Genomic DNA, 14,316 nt, shown 5'->3' on the forward strand with positions numbered 1-14,316 from the left:
CCAACTGGCCAGTTCCAGTTGAAAGCCCAGTGGAAGAACTCCTACTACTACTCACTGAGGTTGTTGTTTGTCCTTCATTCTTGAAGAGGACCATGACATAGATGCCATGGCATAAATGAATTGGATTTAAATGAGGGAGGGTTGTGCAAAATCACCAGCTTCACTTTCTCCTCCAGAGCCATCTGGGTCCAGTGGCAAGATATAGATCAGTACGACTGGAGATAGATAGATAGATAGATAGATAGATAGATAGATAGATAGATAGATGATAGATAGATAGATAGATAGATAGATTGATAGATAGATAGATAGATAGTAATTTATTGTTGTGGTAGAATAAAAAAAAATAATCACTGGATATCAAGTTCAAAAGAGGAACCAGAGGAATGTTTAAATTGAAATAGCTTGTATGATATATTTTTGTATTCTATATTTCCTGCATGATTCTTTATCTTTATCTTTAATGAGGTGATATGATGTGAATGTTTAATGATTCAATCTTCAGGTTTGTTTTTTTCTATAGGCCTACAATAGTGTTTTCAAGCTTGGTAGTATTTGATGCCTGTCCTTAGGAACATTCCTAGGTAGCTGTCCCTTTCCCTTATATTCCTTAATGTGGCAATAGCCACAGCAAATACTGTTGAGTAAGAATTCTGAAATGGTTTTGCTCTTTCTGTTAAATATTATGTAAATATATGTTCGTTATGTAGTTCATCTATTAGTGAGATTTGTGTTATCAAAATAAAAAAAATAAAATGAAACTTAAGTAACATACAAAATATTTCAATATTTTTTTTCATGACTGGATCTGTAAGAGTATAATTAATTATTAGTTCTTCTATTTTGATTCTTCTAAGCAATATTGTGATTGAGAAAAATAATATATTCTTTTTTTGTTTTCTGCAAGGAAACTAAAATAATTGGTTTGTGATTAAGAAATATACTTGAGTTGGGACTGAATACTATAACTTTCTCTGAAATAGAAAGAAGGTTAGTTATTTATATACCATAAACTTCATTTTTACCTGCTATTTTCATTACCACCATAGAAGCATCTTTGATGTTGAAAATTTGAATGAGGTATTTTTTTATATATATAAGAACTATATAGTTCAGTCATTCTGGATGGTCTGGCATGAACTTATAGGAAGATATGATCAAAATCTCATAGGATGAGTAGGCATAGATGGGCCATAATCTCTATCATGGGGTGGTATATCCATATCAATGAAATCAAACAATTGTTGCAGTGTTTGATTATTTCTGGGTAATCTAATATCATGTCTTGTACATAGTAAATTCTTATTAAATACTTGTTGAATTTGTTTTTAAGGCATTATGCAAAAATAATGTGGATGCAAAGGAGTTTATAAAACTTTTCCATGACATTAAAAATTTAGTTACTATTCAGGGAATGAGCTCCAACTAATGGAGAAAACATGTATCTGTTTATAATAGTTAATGCCTATCCACCAAGTAACTAGATGTTGAATGCACTATGGTTAAGTCACACTCTAAAAAAACAAAAAAACAAAAAACAAAAACAAAAACTACTTCTGCATATAAGGCAAATTTAATTATCCTACTTTGCTTCCTGTACTCTTGTCACATGATATTTCAAAATATTACCCCTTTTGCTTATCTGATAAGAGCAAGAGTTTTGAAATGTTTCTTTTCATTAAAAGACCTTGCTTCGACAGATATTCTGCAGTAACTGCGCTAAGCACAAATGTAAGGAAACAGAAAGAAATGCTAGAGGGTTACATAAGAAGACAATATTATCTTCAAGTCAAAGATTCACACCAAATAGAGCAATTGAAATATTCAGCTATAAACAGATCTTTGTATTAGAGTCAAAAAAAAACTTCTAGTGTAGGCAGTTATTTTATATTTCAGAGAATATATTGGATTAAAAGGGTTGTTACGTGGTATATAATAGCAGCTTGTGTTGATGCTAATAACTGGCTGATAGTTACAGGAAATATGAAACCAAAAGAAAAAAAAATTAACATTTCCTTCAGGCTATAGAAATTAGAATAAAAAAGTTATGCTGATCTAAAGCCAAGCATTTCAAATTATAAAAATACTAAAAGAAAATGAGGAAGACAATAAGCATATTCAGTTACATGGTATCATGAACACATGTGCAAAATTGTTATTTAATGTTGTCACATTAAGCAGTTTCAAATACTCAGCACCCATGCAGACACGTGTAAAAAGAATAAGCAAATTATTTTTTCCTTGGTGCATATACACTAGTCTATTAATGAATGTAATGTCAGGACAACATTCATTTGAGAGGATTGCTGCTGAGGAAAAATGAATTGCCCTTTGATCAACCTAGTACTGAACCTCTGTACATTTGAACAGTCTGGTCAGCAGACAGCAGGCATACAGTCAATCACTAGACTCATTCTTTAAGGTTTGTGTTTGTTTATTTGTTTTTTTTCTAGCTTGCTAGGACACTCCAGTATTTGTTCTCTACTGGTATATCAATTGAAAATCCAAGGTTATCTCAAAGCTACAATCAAGCATTTTAATGGCTATTTCTGTATGTAGATAGATGGCTTAGTGGATAAAGCACTGGGCTTGGAGTCTGGAAGACCTGAGTTCAAACCTGGCCTCAGCCACTTACTAGCTCTGTGACACTGGGCAAGTCACATAATCTCTGTTTGCCTTAAACCACTGGAGAATGAAATGGCAAACTACTTCAATACCATTTTCAAAGAAAACCCCATAGCCAGTATTAGCTTGCTATGGTTCATGAGGTCATGACGAGTCAGACATAATTGAACAATAACAACAAATGTATGCATGTGTGTACAGTACACATAGACACATATACATGTTGTATGTACACATATATATACATATGCAGTTCATAGTATATGTATATATTTGCAAATGTAATAAATAATGAGTTCTGGTAGGCCAATTAATAGTGAAGCAGCATTATTTGATCATTTGTATTTTAGATACTCTATAGGGAACCTCATCAGTCTGTATCTATTAAATATTTCTTCAAACTAATATGTATTTATCCTAGAGGAAAGGAATCAACAATAAAAATAATAATCTGAATAATAATCTGAAGATTCCTTACAAAGACTATTGCTCTTCAAAACAATTTGGTACTGGTTAGGAAATGGAGTGGTGAATCAGTGGAATGGGTTAGGTATATAAAACACAATAGTAAATTATTATAATAACTTCTTGTTTGAGAAACCCAAAGACTCCAGCTTCTGGGATAAAAACTTGCTATGTGACAAAATCTGCAGGGAAAACTGGAAAACAGTATGGCAGAAACTAGGCATAGACCAACATCTCATACTCCATATCAAGGTGAGGTCAAAATAGGTAGACATAGACAAACATACCATAAGCAAATTAGGAGAGTAAGAAATAGTTTACCTCTCAGATCTATGGAGAAGGGAAGAATTTATGATCAAACAAGAAATAGAGAACATTGTGAAATACAAAATGGATAATTTTAATTACATTAAATTTTAAAAGGTTTTGCACAAATAAAGCCAATGCAACCAAGATTAGAAAGAAAGCAGAAAGATGGGAACCAATTTTTACAGTCAGTGTTTCTGATGAAGGCCTCATTTCTAAAATATACAGAGAACTGAGTCAAATTTATAAGAATACAAGTCATTCACCAATTGATAAATGGTCAAAGGATATGAATATGGAGTTTTCAGATGAAGAAATTAAAGCTGTCTATTGTCATGTAAAAATGCTCTAAATCACTATTAATTACAGAAATGCACATTAAAACAACTCTAAGGTACCACCTCACACTTATGAGATAAATTAATAAGACACCACAGGAAAATGATAAATGTTGGAGAAAATGCGGGAAAATTGGAACACCTATGCATTGTTGATGTAGTTGTGAACTGATCCAACCATTCTGGAGAGAAATTTATAACTGTTCCCAAAGGGCTATAAAACTGTGCATATCCTTTGATCCAGCAATGCCACTACTAGGTCTGCATCTTAAAGAGAATAAAAAAGGGAAAAGGATCCACATGCACAAAAATATTTATAGCAGCTCTTTTTGTGGTGGCCAAGAACTGGAAATTGAGGGGATGCCCATCAATTGGAGAATGGCTGAACAAGTTGTTCTTTATGAATGTGATGGAATACTATTGTGTTTTGGAAATGATGAGCAGGCCGATTTTAGAAAAACCTTATATGAACTCATTATATGAACAGAAAAAAATTTCTGTGAATGGATGCTGAGTGAAGTGAGCAGAATCAGGAGAACATTGTAGCAGCAAAATTGTGTGATTTTCAACTACGATAGACATAGTTCTTCTCATCAATATTATGATCCAAGGCAATTCCAAAAACCTTATAGTGGAAAATGCTATCCACATCCAGAGAGAAAACTATGGTGTCTGAATGAAGATTGAAGTATATTATTTTCATTTTTTGGTTTTATATATTTTTTCTTCTTGTGATTTTCCCTCTTTTATTCTGATTCTTCTTTTACAACATGACCAATATAGCAATATGTTTAATATGACTGTACATTGCTTTCTTGGGGAGGGATGGGGGAAGTTAGGGATGGAGAAAAATTTGGAACTCAAAATATTATAAAAATGAATGTTGAAAACTTTTAAGAAAAGAAAGCCTGTTGCTATTCAGTAAAGGTATAACACTTATTATTAAAGCAGTGAAAACTAGATTTAAAGAGCCTTCTTTTAAAGAATAGGATTATTTCCTTTAACCAGACAGAAGGCTTCTCCCCTGGGACCTACTTTGCTAGAAGAATACTGGGTGGGAAAATTTCGGCAGCTGGCATGATAATGAGTCCACTTCACTGCAAATGAGTTCATTATTATTCCTTTCCTGCAGTCTTGTAATTCACAGTTACATGGCATCTATACATAAATAAAAATAGATATTATATGTAGCTTAACACTGGCAATCAGCAAGAACAACATTTACAAACATAAAGGACAGTTTGGGAACAGTATGCAAATGTGGTTAAGTTGATAAAGGAAAGAGAAAGTGTTAGAAACAAAGCCAAACAAAGTTTATATACAGGTTTCCATTTAGGAACTAAGAGTCTCTGTTTACGAAAAAAGCACACAAGGAGGCATAGATTCCTCACTTCCCAAAAGGCTCCAATTTTGCTTTAAACCTAAGATAAATGGGAATGAATAATCTAATATGTTCCTCCTGTTTTTCTCTGGCAAGTTCTAGGAGAAAGAACATTGGAAATGGAGTAGAGATTAACCAATTATAAAATTAGATGGATGTAGAACTGGTTAAATGTTTTTATTTTTTAAAAAAAGTAGTCTTTAGTGGTTGGGCATCAATTTGTTAGACTAAATGGCCTCTGAAATCTCTGCTAATTCTACAATTCTATGATATCATGACTCTGTGGATGAGAATCTCTAGAAAAGTATATTATTTGGTCAAAATTTTGAGGATATTTCAAGGAAAATTGTATGAAATAAAACAGGAAAGGTAGATGAGAATCTGACTGTGAATGTCCATAAATATTGGTTTGACAATATTGTAGGTTGAATGTTTTTTTAGGTGGAATGTTTTTGAACACGGAAGTAGCTTTATTTCTTAAATGGCACTAATAGAAAAAAACTTGCAGTGCTTAAATATTTTCAAATAACTTTCTATTCAGTGGTACATAGCAGGCATTATATAAATGCTTATTTCCTTACTGTCTTCTCTTCCCTGTCTGCCCCCTAAGGTAGCTTATTAAATTCTAAGGATGATTTACAATGGATATTATAGCAGTCTTCAGATAATTGAAGTGTTATCTTGTGATGATTGGAAGGCAGAAATAGGAAGAGTAGGTAGAAGAGACAAGTAGGTGGGTGAGAGGTGGGAAGCCAACCTGAATTTGAAAAAATTAAAAAAAAACTTCCTAGCAGTCAAAACTATCCAAAAATGGAATGGGCTGCCTCTGGAAATAGTGAACTCTCCCATGAGATAGTTTTAAGTGCAGATTAGATGACCATTTGTCAAACCTAGGACCTACCTCAGATGGATGTTAGACTAGATGAGCTCACTTCACTTCCCTGGGCTCAGATTTCCCTTCATTCATAAAATGGGGCAGGGGAAATACTTGAGAACTTCTAAGTTTCCTTCTAGAAGCAAAATGATGAGTATCAATGATCCTGTGATGAGCAAGATATTGCTATTTGAAATGAAAAAAAAGCAATGATGATTTTATAGGACTAAATTATTTTCCACAGAAGTTCAGAAAATCATGCGCTATAATCATATAGAAAAAATTCATATGATCAAGTAACCTTATCAGAAACAACACATAGCAATGTCAATTTCCAGTAGTTCTCTGACTTTAGCAAATAGAAGCATGATCTCACATGATAAGAAGTACAACAGTTCCCAATTACTTAAAATTAGAATTTAGAAAAGCAGAGATCCTCTGATTTGGGTATATTAAAAGGCAAGTACTAAAATTTCTGGGAATTGAAGGAAACATGATTGTTTAAAAGTCCACTGATTAAACACATCTCAAATTCCTTAGTTGCAGTACTTCAGAATAATGGTTTTGAGAAACAGGTGACATTAGATGTTCTATCAGAAATAATTTATCAAAGTTAGGAAAGCCAAATAATATCCTATTAAATTTAAATAATCTGAATAAAAGACATCATAAACATAATAGAAGGAAGCAAACACTCAAGAGGAAGTAGATCTGAGAATATGAGAAAGAATAAACCCATAGCATCTTACAAATGGCTAAAATGGGGACTGAATTTGTTTTAAACTACATTAAGTAAAAGGCCCAAAAGAAGTTTTTTGGTTTGTTTGTTGGTTTGTTTTTAGAAATGTGCTCAATTGTGAAGAGATTAAACATGAAAGGCAATTCAGAGTAATTTATTAGGAATTCATAATTAAATATATACTATATTTTAGGATATATATGATACCAGTCAGACAATTGGTACAATCTGTAGGTAAGCACACCAAGGAAAACATTGTTTATACTTAGTATATTACTAAAAAAAAAAAAAGAAAAAAAGAAAAAAAGACTGGATGGAAAAGATCTAAGAGGATCATATTGAGAAGAAATAGAACATGCCATAAATAATGAAGAAGAGACAAAAAAAAACTTTATGCTACTTTATACTTGTCATGAGCTCACTAGGCAAATATAAATATCATAGGCATTTTCTAGGCCTGCATCTTAAATCTTCTCAAATGTTTTAAGATTCAACTAGAAAAGCAACCTAAAGCATCAAATTTTAGAACAAGGTTTCTTAAATTTTTTCCACTCATGATCCCTTTTCACTGGAGAAATTTTTTATGTGAACCTGGCCATATAGGTATATAAAACTGGTATACAAATCAATCATTTACTGATAATAAATCATAAAGAAATTTATTTTAAAATAATTCTTTGGTAAACATACAATTTTATCATTTACTAAAGATGAAGGCAAATTTGCATACTAATGAGATGGATGTGCTTGTTTATTTTCATTTGTTTTTTGTTTTGTTGTTTTTTTTTTGCTTAGACAATTGGGGTTAAGTGACTTTCCCAGGGTCACACAGCTAGTAAGTGTCAAGTGTCTGAGGCCAGATTTGAACTCAGGTCCTCCTTACTCCAGGGCTAGAGCTCTATCCATTATGCCATCTAGCTGCCCCTTGCTTGTTTATTTTTACATAAAAAATCAATTGTTAGTGGAATATTTCATACTGTAGGACATAGAGTATCTTCAAGATTTTTCAGAGTTGATCAATATATTGATTTTATAATTATCAATGCTGAGAATGCCACTCGGCATAAATACGTAGTACACAATAGCAGAAGTATATTTAGGGCCATTTCAGCAATTGTGGCAATTTCTGTCCTAAACCCAAGCCAAAATTCATTTAATAAGTTTTTAGGAAATTCAAGTTTTAAAGCTGTTTCACCTGATAACTTGGTAAATTCTTCTTGAACTTTTAATGGAAGATGACTGATTTTTTTTATCTCAATTTAGTATGGTTTACGAACACAGCTTATTTTTTTAGAATCAAAATTTAAAGGGAAGTATTTTTGAAATTATGTCTCCAGGCACTTCAGATGATCAATTATAACTCCTACAATTAAATCTTTGGGAAGGTTATTTTCAATTATAAAATCATCTGCAGCTGTAAACATTTCTAAAGTACTATTTTCCTCCCTATTCTTCTATATGTTAACTTTTCAGTAAAATTTTCAATTTTACCTTTAATACAAATTTTACAATTTTTTTACTTGAAGTGACATGTTTAAATCACAGGTTTTCAAAACTATCTGACAAATAACAGAGTTTTGAAAGCCATAAATCATTATGAAATAAATTAACAAAATCAGATTTCTGCTGAGTCAAAAATATAACAACTTCATCTTTCAATTTCAACAGTCTTTTGAAACTTCGCCCTCTTGAGAGCCACCTTACTTCTGCATGTAGTAATAAGCTTCTGTAATTAGAGTTCATGTCTTTTCAAAAGTTTGAATACAAATGACTTTTACGACCATGGCTTTTAACAAAGTTAATGATTTGAATAGCGTCATGAAGCACAACATCTAACTCTGGTGATTTTTTTTGGTTAAGAGTGTCTCCTGATAGATCACGCAGTGAGAAGAAGTGATGTGTTCATTGCCACCAGCTTTAACTTTTGCTACAAATCCAATATTTTTGGCCATTATTGCTCCAGCACTGTCTGTACAGACTCCAATGCAATTTTCCCACTGAAAACCTTTAGTAATGAAAAATTCATTAACTTTAAGATATATATCTTTCCCTCTTGTGTGCCCTTCCAAAAGGTGACAAAACAATAATTCCTCATGCATGTTTCCTTCATAAACATATCTTATATAAAACAATAAGTGTACCATGTTAGAAATATCAGTTGTTACATCTAACTAATTTGCAAATTTTGGGCTGCCCTTAAACCTGGTAATAAGCTGCTGGAATTGATCATTACTAATTTCAGAAATTCTTTTGGAAACAGTATCATTTGATAAAGCAATTTTATAAATTCCATCCCCATATTTTTTCCCATGAACATTTCTGACATTTTAATAGCAGCAGGTAACATTAGCTCTTCTTTTGCATAGGGCTTTTTTTTTCTATTAAAGAAGTTTTGTCAAATGCAAGTAAATACTTTTAATTGACAGTAACTGATTTCTCAAAACATTGTTTTTCTTTATTTGAAGATTGTAAAATACATTCAAAATATTCCTTTGGTTTATTGCAGTGTGCTGCATGCTTGTTATTAAGATCATTGTAGTTTGTCTGGTTTCATGCTCTCTGCAGCGAAAGCTTCAATACAAATTAAGCAAAGAGGTTTTTTTCCATACCATCATCATTATTAGAAGTAAATCCATATTGTAAAAATGATTCTATGTATTTTCTTTCTCTTGTCAATTGAGGTGTACTACAACCTGGTAGCCAAGACTGCCACATTATCATCATTATTTTTGCCTCTTCTGTCTAAATTTAGCCACTTATCTATAACCAAAATATATTTTTGTCCTAAAATATAAATAAATATTGCTAATAATTTCTCAAATAAATATTAGATTTAGTGTATGGAATTAAATTTCTTTGTGTTTAATTTAAAAAAATTGATGTTCACACTTCCATACATATACAGCAGTGATGGAGAAATATGTTTTAAAGGGCTTTTGTCATTACTTGCTGCAATTAAATACTTTTAACTAAATTTGATAAATTTAAATAAATAAATGAATAAACTTAATTAAACAGACTCTTCTCACTTCCTAAGGAGTCTCTTTTAGCAAAGTAAAGCAATTATGTAAAGTATCAATACAGTGAACTTAAATGAAAGTTCATGCAAAATTTTATATATGTAGGCCCACCTTATACCCTTGCTTACAGCTTCCAAAGTTGTTTGTTTTTGTAGCATTGTCATGTAAATTGTTTTCCAGGGGCAGTTCTTTATAAATTTTATTTCATTCTTCATCAGTTTATAAAAGTTCCCCAAATTGGTATTTTTTTTTGTAATATTGATACTAATTTTTTTCTTATGGTTTTGCTCATTTTATATCAGTTCATATAAATCCATGTCTTTGAATTCATCTATTTCATAATTTCTTTCAGCAAAATAGTACTACTCCATATTTATATACTATAACTTATTCCATCATCCCTCACTTGCTGGACATTCTATTCATTTCCAGTATTTTGTCACCACAAAAAGAGGTGCTATTAATATACTTGACTAGGAGGGGAATTTTTAATCTCTCTGGGATAAATGACTAGCTGTTTATCAAAAGATTTACAAAACCTTGTCATGGTAACAAACTTCATAAAAATCAGAATTCCTTAGGTCAGAAAAATTACAAAATTCTTATTGGCAAATGAAATGTATCAGTAGGAATGAGAAGGATGAACATTGTTCCAGGACAAATATTAACAAATCTATATTCATTCTAAGGAACCACATTATTAGTTACACACATACACATTATGTTTACTCAATTCATATATTTTTGCATATGTATATATGTACACATACACAGATATATACATATATAAATACATAGTTGTGTATGCATACGTGACTAATTGATGAACAGATAAAAGAAACTAAGAAAAGATGAAACAACTAAACAAAGGTAATTTGGTTAAATAATGACCAATAATGAAATGTCAATATACTATAAATACATAAAAAGTTTAAATAACAAGAGGAAATGAGAATTAGTAGGATGACATAAGGACATCTAACTAAGAGTAAAAGGCTAATTAAAAAAAGAATTCATTCTAAACATAAACATGAAACATTTTCCATTAATTAAATGACTATTACTCTTTGGAATAATTTGTCAAAGGTGAAATTAATATTATTTTCAAGACATCAAAATATTCTAGGGGAGAAAAAATATATTATTCTTACTTCGGGAATAGGGTATCTTTATTTATTATCAAATCAAATTTCTAATGTCATTTCTATCGATGCTCATACTTTCTGAGATTTGTTTATTGTTAATACGGGTACTTTGATAAATGTGGAGATCTTCACTAGAGACTACAAAATGTATAAAATTCCTCACAACCATTTATATGCACATTATTTATCTCATCTCTACATGTTATTCAAACACATTGAAAGTCCCCATGAACATTTGCTTCTTAGATTATGTTTTATCCCAATCAAAAGATGTTGCAACTTAGAAAAGGAAACTTTTTAAAAGGTGAAAAACCCAAGTGAGACCTGTTAAAAATTAATCAATCAGCATATATTTGTTGAATGTCTACTACCTGAAAGTAGCATTCCCTATGAAGAAGAAACCTATTTTCCCACTATTCCTTGTACACTTAAGAGCATATCCAGTTAGACTGACCATACAAGGAAAGAATCAAATTCATTGAATTGTATTTTCCCTCCTAAAATGAATTTAGTGCTCAGGTAGAACTATATATCAAGTAGAGTCCACATTCCTGTATCATTCTATAAATGTGTATGATAGAAGCAGATTGCTAAAATGCTCCAAAGAATTCTGAGGAAATTTTTTGAACCCTCAGGAAAAAAAATACAATTTTTGATGTACCCTGAGCTATGGAATGATTTATACATCTTCTCAGTTCATTTCAATCCACTTTTGTTCACAACAACCTTTAATTAATGCATTGTGAAGTCTGAGGACGCAATATTTGGTTTTGTTCTGGAATTAGTGACATGACCCTGGAAAAGAATTTAGTGACATGAATTGTATTTGATTGAAAGGTTACCACAGATGTTGCTAAAGGGTGGGAACCAAATATGGTGGCCTATTCTTATTATCCTTGCTACCAGAGAGGCTGAGGCTGGTGAACTGTTTAAGCTCAGGTGTTCTAAGCTACAGTGGGCTGAAGCTAATCCATTGTCTGGGCTAAGTCTGACATCAATGTGATAAGCACCAAGGATTGGTGGGCACCAAGCTGCCAAAGGAGGGGCAAACTATCCTATATCAGAAATGGAGAAGGTCAAAGCTTTTGTATGGATCAGTAGTTGCCTAGGTCATATGAATGTCCTCTGTACTTCCAGCCTGAATGAGATAGGAAGATCTGGAAAGAAAAAAAAAGGAAGGAAGGAAGGAAAGAAGGAAGGGGAAGGAAAGAAGGGAGGAAGGAAGAGAAATTGTGTATAACATTTGTGTAACCCAGTTTTGGAAGTGTATGTCAAAAGATAATTAACTTGAAGTAAACCAAAGTTCATTTGTTAACTTAAAGATAAAGAAAGCTAATTCTCAAGGATTGTTAGAGCTATGCTACAGAGGAATGGTTCTAATAAACTACAAAATACATTCACTTGCTTTTTGGGCATTTTAAAAAGAAAGAGTTTTGTATATCAATTCAATTAAAGAGCTTTTGCTCTTTCAGTGAACCGTAAATATACAGTATTCCCCATTAGGACAAAAAGCTGATGTAACCTAGACAGAAGAGTGATGCTTCATAAATTTGTAAGTATGCTCACTCACCCCCTACAGTGGTTGCATAATTAACTTTTATTATGAATGTGAAGACAAATTAAATAATTGTTTGATTAGCTCTTCCCATTTTGATTCCTTTTATACAGTGTGCCTCTTGTAAAAGGAGTGAATTCCTAATAAAATGTAGTTGTTGCTCTCTTAAAAGTATTTTAAGGACTTCTTAACCATTAGCATTTCATATTGTAGGCCTAGAACAAAGGATCTTAAGCTTCTTTTGTGTTATAGGCCCCTTACCAGTTCTATAATACCTATTGACCACTACACAGAAAAATGTTTTTTGATGCATAAAACAAAATATGTGATATTTAAAAGCAAAATAATTACATTGAAATATAATTGTCATATTTGTGATTAAAATATTGATAGAAACTAAGTTAATATTCCCTGGGTAAAAGAATAAGTTATATTCTCTGATGTTGTTCAGTCATTTCAGTCATTTCATGATGCCATTTGAGGTTTTCTTGGCAAAGATATTGGAGTGATTTGTCATTTCCTTCTCAAGTTCATTTTACAGATGAGGAAACTAATACAAACAAGATTAAGTGACTTGCTCAGGGTCACAGAGCTCATAAGTGCCTGAGACAAGATTTGAACTCAGAAAGATGAGTCTTCCTGACACTCTCTGTACTATGCCACCTAACTGCCCTTTATGATCAATAAATACAAGTAAAACATTAGGTATATTGTCAAAATAACATAGAATCAGTAAAGTGGGTAAGTGACAACACACATAATACACATTTTTTCTTGACCAAGGTGGTCAAGAAGTCTCTTTGAAATAATCACATCTTGCCTTAGTTTCTAGATAATTTAGAAATTATGACAGAACTAAATATTGACAGCTCAAAGAAAAGAAACAGCAACTTGCAAGGTAAAAAACTGAAGTAAGTGAAATATTTCTGACCCATTATATATATACACACACACACACACACACATATATATATACACACATATATATGTATCAGGAAGACAGGCAACTATTATATACCTTCTGCCAAAGGAATCAGGATCAGAGAACATATGTTGTCTCCAGATAATATTTCTATTTAGTACATTTAGAACTATAATACATTATATGGGAGTTAGTAAAGATACATGACATGATCTGGACCTCAGCTGCAATTTATTACCAAGACCAAACAAAGAAACAAAAAATGCATCTGGGAAATAGTTCAGCAAAAATTTAGAGCACTGTATTTTAAGTTCAAAATTTAAAGTTCATAATAATACCATAGGAGTTGAAAGAAGGGAGAGATAATGTAGACAAGAAGAATCCAGGAAGTTTTCATGGATAAAGCAAAAGTTGAATGAAACTTTAAAAGATGGTTAGAATTTTATGAAAGGCCAGGATGGAAGGCATCCTATGTAGGAGAAATGCATGGGAGAAAAAAAAATCATAGAGAAAGTAAAATCCTGAATTTAAAAAAAAACATTCTGTACTTAAACACCATAAAAAGAACATTTCTATAGATAAAACTGAAAGCACAAAAAGAACATTATATATGAAACTGTGAATTTCCGTTTCATACTACTTACTTTTTTAAAGCTTATAATACACATTACTTTTAAAACTGTCTTGCTTATCTCTGCTTCCTTCTGAACTTCTGCATCTTCTGTTCACTTTCTAAAATGTTTCAATGGCACTCCTTTTCTGACATCATTTTTCATAATACTCTTCCCTTTCACCTCCCACTCATTAAAACCAAAAATGGAAAAAAGAAAATTACAAATAAAATTAGTCAAGAAAAAAGAATGAATACACAATATATCATGTCTAAAAATGTAATTCTCTTTCTGTTAAGCCAATCATCCCTTATGTCGGTAAGTGGGTAACATGT

The sequence above is a fragment of the Vombatus ursinus genome, unplaced genomic scaffold (assembly GCF_900497805.2).
Source record: "Vombatus ursinus unplaced genomic scaffold, bare-nosed wombat genome assembly UNPS02009573.1, whole genome shotgun sequence".
In the NCBI taxonomy this organism is placed as follows: domain Eukaryota; kingdom Metazoa; phylum Chordata; class Mammalia; order Diprotodontia; family Vombatidae; genus Vombatus; species Vombatus ursinus.